The following is a 12,476-nucleotide window of genomic DNA, read 5'->3' on the forward strand; positions in this document are numbered from 1 at the left end:
GAGCAATGGCAGGAAGCTGCTGTCACTGCACGGAGGGCAGGGGTGTCCGTCTCTGGGGCCATCCAAGAGGAGCTAGAGTCACAGCAGGGGCTGCCCAGTGAAGAGCTAAACCATGGAGGAGATGTAGCCTCTGTTGGAAAACACTCTCTGAGGTTGGGAAGGAGCTCTGGCTCCTCCCTTCAGCCCACCATGCCATCCCCTGTCAGTTTTTGGCTCAGTTTAGCGTACCCACTCCAGTACTCTCGCCTGGAAAAATCCCATGGATGGAGGAGCCTGGTAGGCTGCAGTCCATGGGGTCGCTAAGAGTCGGACACGACTCAGCGACTTCACTTTCACTTTTCACTTTCATGCATCGGAGAAGGAAATGGCAACCCACTCCAGTGTTCTTGCCTGGAGAATCCCAGGGACGGGGGAGCCTGGTGGGCTGCCGTCTATGGGGTCGCACAGAGTCGGACACGACTGAAGCGACTTAGCAGCAGCAGCAGCTGGAAACCAGGGCTTCCTGGTGGTGCAGTGAAAGAATCCTCCGGCCAATGCAGGAAACAGAAGAGACACGAGTTCAGTCCCTGGGTCTGAAAGATCACCTGGAGAAAGAAAAGGCAACCCACTCCAGTATTCTTGCCTGGAGAATCTGGTGGACAGAGGAGCCTGGTGGGCTACAGTCCATGGAGTTGCAGAGGGTTGGACAAGACTGAGCAACTGAGCGTGCACACACACACACACACACATACATAGCTGGAAACCAGCCAGCCAGTGGCAGTGGTGCCTGGGAAATGTACTTTGCAGAAGAAGGTCAAGGCCTGGCTCTAAGATCAAACAAGCCAATGACCTGCATATTTGCCTTGTCTGCCTTTAGAACCCCAGTATTTCACATCAGTGCTTGGCACCTAGATGCCACTTCATACATAGGAAAGATGGGAGGGAGGAGGAAGAGCAGGCAGACAGCAGAGTCTGTGTTAAGTTCTTAACCCATAGGGCTGCAGAACCTGGGCGGCTTACATAAGGCATGGTACAAACCGGTCCTGGGGAGTGGTGGGGCTTCTGTCAAGTTCACAGGTACACGCCCTGTCTAAATGGGGCAGCCCTACTAAGCTTCGGCCAGTTTCTGCCAAGCAGGAAGGCGAGTTCAGTGTTGCCAGATCTGCTGACTTCAGGAGGAAAACTGAAAATCCTGACTTTCACTTTAAATCTGTGCCGTGCTTAGTCACTCAGTCGCGTCCAACTCTTTGAGACCCCATGACCGTAGCCTGCCAGGCTCCTCTGTCCAAGGGATTATCCACGCAAGAATACTGGGGTGGGTTGCCATGCTCTTCTCCAGGGGATCTTCCCAACACCAGGGATCGAACCCAGGTCTCCTGCATTGCAGATGGATTCTTTACCAGCTGAGCTACCAGGGAAGCCCTCACTTTAAATCAACTACTTTTTAAACGTTGGCATTGAAGCCAAATCCAGAGGAGCTTGGGACATCTTGACGGGCCAGAAAGAAGTTTAACAAAACTAGCTGGGGTCATGGTCATGCCAAGAGGATCTGGGCCCAGCCTTACTAGGCTCCCATTTAGTTCTGTTAGGTCAGTTTTAAGCATCAAAAAGAAAGAATGAATGAAAGATCCTAGACTGAATCCTGAAACAGAAAAGGGACATTTATGGAAAACCTAGTAAAATATAAAGTCTGGAGTTTTATTAATAGTAGTATACCAATGTTGATTTCTCAGGTTGTCAAAGGAATCATGGGAATGTAAAATGTTATTATAACATTGAATTACATTATGGGGAAACTGCTTGTGGAAATTCTCTGTACTATCTTCGCAACTTTTCTGTACATCTAAAATTATTCCAAAATAAAAAGTTCTTTTTTTTAAATTAATGAATGCACTTGAATGAAACATCTGAGCTCTATTTTTAAGGGTCAATGAGTTTACAATGATACCCAAATAAACAAAAACAGAAAGAAAAGAAAAAAAACAGAATAGAAAGAACTAATTTGTCACCATTGGAGGTAGCTATTGCATTAAATCCTTACCCTTATAAAGTAGAAGGAGATCAGCCCTGGGATTTCTTTGGAAGGAATGATGCTAAAGCTGAAACTCCAGTACTTTGGCCACCTCATGCGAAGAGTTGACTCATTGGAAAAGACTCTGATGCTGGGAGGGATTGGGGGCAGGAGGAGAAGGGGACGACAGAGGATGAGATGGCTGGATGGCATCACTGACTCGATGCCGGGAGTTGGTTATGGACAGGGAGGCCCGGCGTGCTGCGATTCATGGGGTCGCAAAGAGTCGGACACGACTGAGCAACTGAACTGAACTGAAGAGGGAAATAGGTCTTCCCTGGTGGTTCAGCGGTAAAAATCCACCTGAAATGCAGGAAACATGAGACAGTCCCTGGGTTGGGAAGATTCCCTGGAGGAGGGCATTGGTAATCCACTCCAATGTTCTTGCTTGGAGAATCCCATGAACAGACGAACTTAGCAGGCTACAGTCCATAACATTGCAAGAGTCGGACACTACTGAACTGAGTGAGCACACATGCACGCAAGAGGGAAATAGTTTATTCTGCCCTAGTCAATGAGGGAAAGAAGCTCTTCTTTAGAGGAGAATGACAGCTCATAATTGTTGAAGGAGGGATTGCATTAGATTTTGCAACCCTGAATGAAATACTTGACTCAGGCAATGATTAGCAATGGATGCTGAAACCATGGGGTGAAAGGTTCAAGGGAGACTGGATATTCACAAGGCGCCAAGAATACATAACGTCACAATGGAGGGATCAGGTTGTCACCACCTGAACCCAGTGATCAATCTTAGCTTCACTCATGAGACACCCAGTCATGAACCTGCTGGTGTGAGTCAACGGAGGGTGCTCATAGCAGCCCCTGGGAAGAATTATTGCTAAAATGTTCAGCTAAAATCTGATGAAGTCGTTAAATCTGCTGCTAGTTCACCGGAAATACAGGGTGTTGAGGGCAAAATTAAATGCTTCATGAGGAAGCAATCAAAGACAAGAAGTAGGGCATTGCACCAAAAGGACTATGAACCTGGTTTCTTCAGTGACCTGGAAAAAAGGGAGGAGACGCGCAAGAGAGTCTAGACTTAGACACTTATGAGATGTGATCAAATGCAATTTGAGGATCTTGCCTGAGTCCTGGTTTGAAGTAATGTAAAAGGCATTTGGGGGACAAATGGAAAAATGTATATATGGAGGAATTTAATGGCACTATGGATTTGGGGTTCATTTTGTTAGGTGTTATAATGGTATTGTGGCTAAGTAGTGTTTCATTTTTAACAGATTGAAAGAAACTCATAGAAATTGAGGAGAATCCTAGAGAGACTCCTAGAGACCAGTATTTAGTGATGAAATGTCATGTTGACTATAAATACCTAAAAATACTCAGGCCAAAAAAGGAAAGAGATGAAGCAAATATGGCCAATGTTCACAAGTTATATCTAGGAGCTGTTCATTACTTACAAGTCTCTTTACTTTTCTGTGCATTTGAAATTACTTAAATGACAAAAGAAAAGTGGAGTTTAAACAAGCATTCATTAGCTGCACAAATAGTAATATACCAAGCACTGATCTGGGCATTGGAGTTTTGGTCATTGAGTTTTTTATTCATTATTCTATTTTTGGCTCCCCTATCTTCGTTGCTGTGCGCTGGCCGCCGCAGTTGCCAAGAGTGGGGGCTGCTCTCTAGTTGCGGCGCGTGGGTTTCTCTTATTGTGGAGCACAGGATCTAGGCATGCGGGCTTCGGTAGTTGAGGCACTCAGGCTCAGTCATTGTATGGCACAGGCTTTAGCTTCCTCACAGCATGTGGAATCTTTTCAGATCAGTGATTGAACCCACATCCCCTGCATCAGCAGGTGAATTCCTATCCACTATACCACCAGGGAGGTCCATGATTTAAGTCCTCGCTTTCCTGAAATTACATCCGGTGGGAGAAAGAAGACAATCAAGGAACCAAACAGATAAAGTGTAATGTATGTCAAGTGCCACAGAGAAAAACAGGGCATGCAAATAAGGACAAGAATTTCTGTATGTGGTATATATTACTATTTCATGTGGGATAATCAAGGAAGACCTCTCCGAGGACTGGCAGAGACCTAAGAGAAGTGAGAAAAACAGTCCCTGGGAACTGACAGAGGAGCAAGAGGGACTGGCAAGTGCAAAGGCCCTGGGGTAGGAGCAGGAGGGGTATTCAAGCAGCAACAAGGAGGCCAGTGAAAGTCACACGGAAGAACAAAGGGAGAATGGTAGGAGATGAGCTCAGAGAAAGTAACAAAGGGGAGCAGGGGGTCCAGATAAAGGGGAAACTTCAGGCCATTTCAGCTCTTTTTCTCACTGAGTGAGAAGGAAAACATTAGATTTTACTTAGTTTTTTTTTTTTTTTTTTTTTTGGCAGCCCACCAGGCTCCCCGTCCCTGGGATTCTCCAGGCAAGAACACTGGAGTGGGTTGCCATTTCCTTCTCCAGTTTACTTAGATTTTTTGGAAAATTATTTTCATGGAAATTTCTAAATATATGAAAAGTAGAGAGAATAGTGAACACACAAGTACTCATCATGCAGTGTCAACATTATCAGTTCATGACCAATCTTACTTCATCTGTATCTTCCACACCATCCTAATGGATTGTTTTGAAGTGGATCCCAGACATCTTCCCATTTCACCTCTAAATGTTTTTGCACATAAGCATGCCTTGGAAATATTGCAGGTTTGATTCCAGACCACTGTGAATACAAAGTAAATGTCACAATAAAGCAAGTCTCAAATATTTTGGTTTCTCAGTGCAAATGAAAGTTATGTTTATACATTACCACAGCCTATTAGTATGCAATAGCATTATATCTAATAAAACAAGGTTCATAGCTTAATTAAAAAATACTTTCTTGTTAAAAAGTGCTTACCATCAATTTGAGCCTTCAGTAATTTGTAGTAACATTAAAGATCGATCACTGATCATAGATCATCATAATAACATATAATAGTAGTAGTAACAATAATATAAAAATATAATAATAATAAAGTTTGAACTATTGCAAGAATTAAGTAAAATATGACACAGAGACACGAAGTGAGCAAATGCTGTTGGAAAAGAAAAAAATGGTGACAATAGATTTGCTCAACACAGCACTGCCACAAACCTTCAATCTGTAAAACCTGCAATATCTGCAAAGCACCATAAAGTGAAGTCTGCCTTTATATCTTTAAAATATAAGGTCTCTTTTAGAAAACTCACAAAAACCATTGTTATACTTAAAAATGTAAGAATAACTTCTATATACCACAAACTAGTGTTCAAATGTGCCATTTTATTGATAATTTTCACAGAGTTTGTATGAATCAGCATCCAAGTAAGTCAGGAATCGCAATTGTTGAAATAGCTCTTAAACCTCTTTTAATCTCTAGGATTCTCCTCAGTCTCTATCAGTTTCTTTCAATCTGTGGAAACTGGTCCTTTGTCCTACAGTTTCCCACCATCTGAATTTCACTGGTTACATTCCCATGGTGTTGTTTAACAAGTTCCTCTGTTCCCTGGATTTCTCATAAACTTGTAATTACATGTTGTTGTTCGGTTGCCCAGCCGTGTCCAATTCTTTGCGACCCCATGGACTGCAGCATGCCAGGCCTCTCTGTCCCTCATCATCTCCTGGAGTTTGCCCAAGTTCATGTTCATTGCATCCGTGATACCTTCCAGCCATCTCTTCCTCTGATGCCCTCTTCTTCTGCCCTCAATCTTTCCCAGCATCAGAGACTTTTCCATTGAGTCATCTGTTTGCATCAGATGACCAAAATACTGAAGCTTCAGCTTCAGCATCAGTCCTTCCAGTGAATATTCAGGGTTGATCTCCCTTAAGATTGACTGGTTTGATTTCTTTGCTGTCCAAGGGACTTTCAGGATTCTTCTCCAGCACCACAGTTTGAAGGCATCAATTCTTTGGCATTCTGCCTTCTTTATGGTCCAGCTCTTACAGCCATACATGACCACTGGGAAGACCATAGCCTTGACTATACAGACCTTTGTCAGCAGAGTAATGTCTTTGCTTTTCAATATACTGTCTAGCTTTGTCATTGCTTTTCTGCCAAAAAGAAATTGTCCTCTGAATTCATGGCTGCAGTCACCATCCACAATGATTTTGGAGCCCAAGAAGAGTAAATCTGTCACTACTTCCACCTTTTCCCCTTCTATTTGCCATGTAGTAATGGAGTTGGATGCCATGATCTTAGTTTTTTTTAATATTTAGTCTTAAGCCGGCTCTTTCACTCTCCTCTTTCACCCTCATCAAGAGTCTCTTTAGTTCTTGTTCAGACAGACCTAATCAGAATCAAGGGGGTTTTTGTGTTTGTTTTTTGGCAAGAATACTTCATAAATGAGGTTAGGGACTTTCATCAAGAGATGTATACTGTTTGATTGCCCCTGATCTCATGATATAAGCAGCCACGAATGACCTTTTCCCAGGTTCCCTAATTCATTAGAAGTTTCGAAGTGCTGACATTTTATTTTTTCTTTCTTTAGTTAGATGGTACATATACATACAGAAAATTTCCTCACATCAGCTATCTGGTTACTCCATATAGCACAGGGAGAATACACGCTTGACTCTTTTCCTTTATTTGAAAGTGAAAGTAAAAGTTGCTCAGTCATGTCCAGCTCTTTGTGACCCCATGAACTATACAGTCCCTGGGGAATTCAAGCCAGAATTCTGGAGTGGGTAGCCTTTCCCTTCTCCAGGGCATCTTCCCAACCCAGGGGTCAAACCCAGGTCAAAACAATGAATTGGCTGTCTGGTCTACTAGTTCTCTAATGCCACAAAACAAATCACCACCTTCAGTGGCTTAAAACAACACACATTTCTTCTCTTTCAGTTTCTGAGGGTCAGGGGTCCCAGCATGGCTTAGCTGGGTCCTCTGCTGCAGGGTCACTCATGAAGCTACCATGGAGGTACTGGTTGGGGCAGTGGTCTCACCAGAAGGCTCAGTTGGGGAGAGATTTGATTCTGACCTCACATACGTAGTTGGGGAGGGGATTACATGTGGCGTCAACGCTAGGAGAGGCACCTCAAGGGCCATCTCAGGGCAACGCTGCCACAATCAGTATGTTCCGAGGTGACTGCTAAGTTTCATTTTTCATTTGTTTAGTATGACCTTGATTATTAAAAGATAAAAGGATTATCCTGTCAGCTGCGTGGAGACTATGTGCCAGTATGCCAGGGGAGCAAGAATCAAACACCTGCTGTCAACATCCCCATAGCCTCATTGTTTGCTGCGTCACCACTAAGCCTTGCAACATGATCCAAACCTCATAAGTGAAGTAAAAAGGCAAGAAACAGGCAAGGAGGAAACAATAGGAGATGGAACTTATCTCCAGAGTGTGCAATGAGTGGAAATCTGTGTGCCTCTATTTCCTTCCTATAAATTTAGGCTAATAGTCTCTACCTCCCTGGGCTATTGTTCATTAGTACATATGAAATGTTTAGAGCATTGGCTGGCAGAGGAGTTCTCTGGTGGTCCAGTGGCTAAGACTCTGCCCTCACAATGCAAGGGGCCCAGGTTCAATCCCTCTTCAACCCTTCAGGTTCCCACATGCTGTAACTCAAGGTTCCACATGCACAGTGAAGATCAAAGATATCATGTGCGGCAAGTAAGACCTGCTGCTGCTGCTGCTGCTAAGTCGCTTCAGTCGTGTCCGACTCTGTGCGACCCCATAGAAGGCAGCCCACCAGGCTCCCTCGTCCCTGGGATTCTCCAGGCAAGAACACTGGAGTGGGTTGCCATTTCCTTCTCCAGTGCATGAAAGCGAAAAGTGAAAGTGAAGTCGCTCAGTCGTGTCCGACTATGCGTCCCCATAGACGGCAGCCCACCAGGCTCCTCTGTCCATGGGATTTTCCAGGCAAGGGTACTGGAGTGGGGTGCCATCGCTTTCTCCAAGTAAGACCTGCTGCTGCTGCTGCTGCCGCTAAGTTGCTTCAGTCATGTCCGACTCTGTTTGACCCCATAGACAGAAGCCCACCAGGCTCCCCCGCCCCTGGGATTCTCCAGGCAAGAACACTGGAGAGGGCTGCCAGACCTAGCACAGCCAAATAAATAAATAAATAAATTTAAAAAATAGAGCTGGCACTGCAAGTGCCACCCAGGTGTACGTGGTTGCTGCTGCTATTTTATAGTTGTTGAAATGATTATTGTCACTTACGTGATTACACATTAATATTTGCTGACTTCTCTAAGGCTGCCTGGTTGGTCCTGGGCTATGTGCCCATGCTAGCTGGAAAGGTTTTCGCTTTCAGCAGACAGAGCCAAATGAAAGTCTCCTATTTTCCTTCCCAGCATGAATGAGTGATTCAAGCCACTTCAGTAGCAATTAAATAGCTTCAAAAGTGAATCTGACTCATTAAATACCCAATTGGCTGGGAGAACTTGGTCCTAAATTAAACCAAACCCCTTCTAGTCTTTTAAAAAGGTGAACACTATTCATTAGGGTTTTTTTTTAAGTTTTAATTACACAAGTGGTATATGAATATACTCTTTTATTTTAAAAGATAAACGCACCTAAAAATAAGATTCTCCAGACTTCCCTAGTGATCCAGTGGTTAAGAATCCACCTGCCAATGCAAGAGACATGCGTTTGATCCTGCTCTGGGAAGATTCCACATGCCATGGGGCCACCGCTGTTGGGTCTGTGCTCTACAGCCTGTGCTGCGCAACGAAGAGAAACCACCCCAATGAGAAGCCAGTGCACTGCAACTGAGAGTAGTCCCAGCTCGCCACAGCTAGAGAAAGTCCATTAGCACCAATGAAGACCCAGCACAGCCTAAAAAAAAAAAACAGAGAGAGATAAGATTCTGCCTGAGGACTCTCACCTCTGCTTCCTCTCTTTCATTCTACAGGTGACCATGGTTAATAACTTGATATGTATTATTTGAGAGCTCTATCTTTGCATTTACATTGTTTTATATGTTTTTATGTAAATAACATTGTTTGGCAAGCATTATTCTGCAACTTTCTTAAATAGCTGCAAAGGTGAAGAGGACTCATTAAACACCAAGTTATCTGGGAAGGTTTGGTCTTAAATTGTCTCACACCCCACACAAGATCCTCCAGCAAATTATGTCAGCTATCCTTGAAAAATACATCCAGAATCTAACCACTTTTTACCCCCTCCACAGCTCTGACCCTGGACCCTGCTCCAGCTTCCATTTCAACTTTCAATCAGATACACCTAAAAAATTTGAAAGCAAGTTCTTGAAAAGGTATTTTTACCTTTGAATAATGATTATTCAACGCTACCTGTGTTCATTGTAGCAGTCTTCACAACGGCCAAGAGATGGAAATAATCCAAATGTCCAGTGGATGGGTGGATAAAATGTCATATACATTACACTGGGCTATTGTTCAGTGTTTAAAAGGAAGGAAATTGTGTCACAGGCTACAGCATGAATGAGTCTTGAAGACATGAAATAATCAGATACAAAAAGGCAAGTATTGTATGATTTCACTTAAATGGGGTATCTAGCTGAGTTAAACTGATAGAGACAAGAGTAGAATAATCAATATTCTACCAGGAGCTGGAAGGAGAGGAAACGGGATAGTTACTATTCAATGGGTACAGAATTCCATTTTGGGAACATTTGAAAGTACTGGGGACAGGTGATGGTCATGGTTGAACAACAACATGAGTGTACGTAATGTTACTGTACTTATACTTTTAAATGGTTAAAATGGTATTGTTACGTGTATTTTGTCACAATAAAAAACACATCAGAAATTTTTGATCAGGTTGCTTGCTTGCGTGCTTTGCCGCTCAGTCGTGTCCGACTCTTTGTGGCCCCATGAACTGTAGCCCACCAGGTTCCTCTGTCCGTGGGATTTTTCAGGTAAGAATACTGGAGTGGATTGCCATTTCCTTCTCCAGGGGATATGCCTGACCCTGGGATTGAACCTGTGTCTCCTGCATTACAGGCGGATTCTTTACCTGCTGAGCCATCAGGAAAGCCCATTGGATGGGGTTATATCACCCCAAAACCTCTACAGGCTCTCATCTCAGGGCTTCAAGACCAAAGTCCCTACCCTGGCCTACAAGGGCCTGTCCCGTGTTGTTTCCACACCCTGTGCGAACTTTCTGAATCTCCATCTCATGGTCTTCTTGTTCACTTCCACTACAGACATGCTGGCACCTTTACTGCTTTTCAAACACGCCAGGCATGCTTTGCCTCAGGGCCTTTGCAGTTTCTATTCCTCTGCCTGGTACATTTTTCTCCCAGGTATCTGCAGGGCTGGCTTCTTCACCTCCTATAGGCTTATGGGTCTTAGTTCCCCGATCAAGGGTTGAACTCATGCCCCAGCAGTGGAATCACAGAGTCCTAATTTCTGAACTGCCAGCTGACCCTACTTTTTAAAAATCAACCTTCACCCCACCCCTTTTGGCCTGCATTCTTCTTCTCCACAGCAGTTAAACCATCTAAAAGCTTCTTTGTCTTATTTATTGTCTGTCTTGCCTCACTAGAATGTATGAGTGTTCAAATGTTTTAAAGTCTCCAAGCTGCAACCTGACCTTTCTCAAGGTTCCTGGATGCCACTGATAACCTCAATAGCAAAGTTGCAAAGTTTGTTCTCAGATCTTCCTTTTCCTTGGGTCACAGCCCCAGAAGCTGATTAAATTTTTCCTCTAGGCCAGGAAGGGGAGACAAATGGAAAGGTATGCACTCTGAGTGACCAGGTGAGCCCTGAGCGCCAGCCTGGCTGTTCCCTGTGTGATTTAGACTCTGCGGCTGGATTTCTGGGAACAAAGTGAAAACTGCCAGGCTTGGCAGTAGCTGGGGGCTTTTGTGGCAGACTGGCCAGTGGTGAAGAAGAACAAGCAGAGATGGCCTGGACATGATGAGAGCAGAGGCTCCATACTCAAACATCTATTGGTCATCAATGCGCAGGCAAGCTGGGCACGGGGACCCTGCATAACTTGGAAATGAGGAATCATAGGAAATCAGGACCCATTCAGCTGCCACTCAGCTCCAGGTGACTCGGACCAAGCAGGAATGAAAGCATTCTTGTTGCCAGACCTCCTGACTGCTTATTTTCCAGAGAATCAGGAAGTTGATTTTTATGAGCTATTTTCTCACTTTTAAACACTGGTTAAAAAAATTTTTTAAAATACCACATGATCTTACAAAACATGTTTGAAAACTGGATCTCCTCCATCCCCACTCCCTCCCATACACACCCTCCACTTTTTACAAATCTGCAGTTTAGGAAAACTCTTAAGAACATGGACTTTGGTTCCAGAGAGACCTGGCTTTGCTGCTATTTGGGCCAAGTTCCTTGACATCTGCAAGTCTGTTTCTCTACCTGTAAAATGGGAACAAAGCTAGAACCTACCTCATAAGATTATTTGGGAGGATAAAGGAGACTTAGCAAGGTGCCTGGCAAATAGTATCACAATTCAATATGATTAGTAGTAATTGGGGGAAGGAAGAGCCAAAGGGTACTACTAGGGAGAGAAAGTGGAATAACAGAAAGGTCGTGCATGGTATGAACTGCTGTGATATGGTCAGAGGCAGAGGAACGTCCAAGCTTGCTTGCTATGGCCTGAGAGAATGAGACTGAAGATCCAGGACCCACCATAAGCAAAGGACTCAGGTAAAGATTCTGCCTGCTGGCTCAGATGGTAAAGAGTCCGCCTGCAATGTGGGAGACCTGGGTTTGAACCCTGGGTGGGGAAGATCCCCTGGAGGAGGGCATGGCAACCCACTCCAGTACTCTTTCCTGGAGAATCCCCATGGACAGAGGAGTCTGGCTGGCTACAGTCCATGGGTTTGCAAAGAGTCCGACATGACTGAGCGACTAAGCATAGCACACAAGGATTCTGCCAACCACGCCAGAGATCAGCACCTCCCAGGTCTTCCAGATCTGTGGGTGGCACTGCATCTCTAAGAGGCTCTCTGTCTCAGAGGATGGCACAGGTCCCAAGCCAGAATTTGTCTGAAAGACCCAACTGTAGGACTTTACATCTGTGCTTGTGGGAGTTAATCTTCTTAGTTTGGGACCTGATATTTCAGATGTCAAGATTCTGCAGCTGTCCCTCCTGACTTCCTTCTTTTGTAGTTTGGATAAAATTTTCACCAGAATCACTTAGGAGTGTTTGATTGTAAGCAACAGACACCCCAACCCAAGATGGTTTAGCAAAAATGAAACGTATAGCTTCATGCGCCTGACGTGTCCAGGGGTAGGACATGTACAGCTTGATGTGGGTCAGAGGATGAGACCAGAACTTGTATCCTCTCTGTCATCTTTCCAGATGGGATTCATTCTCAGGCAGTGTCTTCCCAGATGTAACTCCATATCTGAGCAACTCCAGATCTGAACAACAGCATGTCTGAGCAACTCCAGATCTGAGCAACTCCGTATCTGAACAACTCCATATCTGAGCAACTCCGTATCTGAACAACTCCGAAGCAGGTGGGACTCCTTTAGAGCTCAAAGATAAAGTC

This window comes from Bos javanicus, chromosome 25 (genome assembly GCF_032452875.1).
Source record: "Bos javanicus breed banteng chromosome 25, ARS-OSU_banteng_1.0, whole genome shotgun sequence".
NCBI classification, from domain to species: Eukaryota; Metazoa; Chordata; class Mammalia; order Artiodactyla; family Bovidae; genus Bos; species Bos javanicus.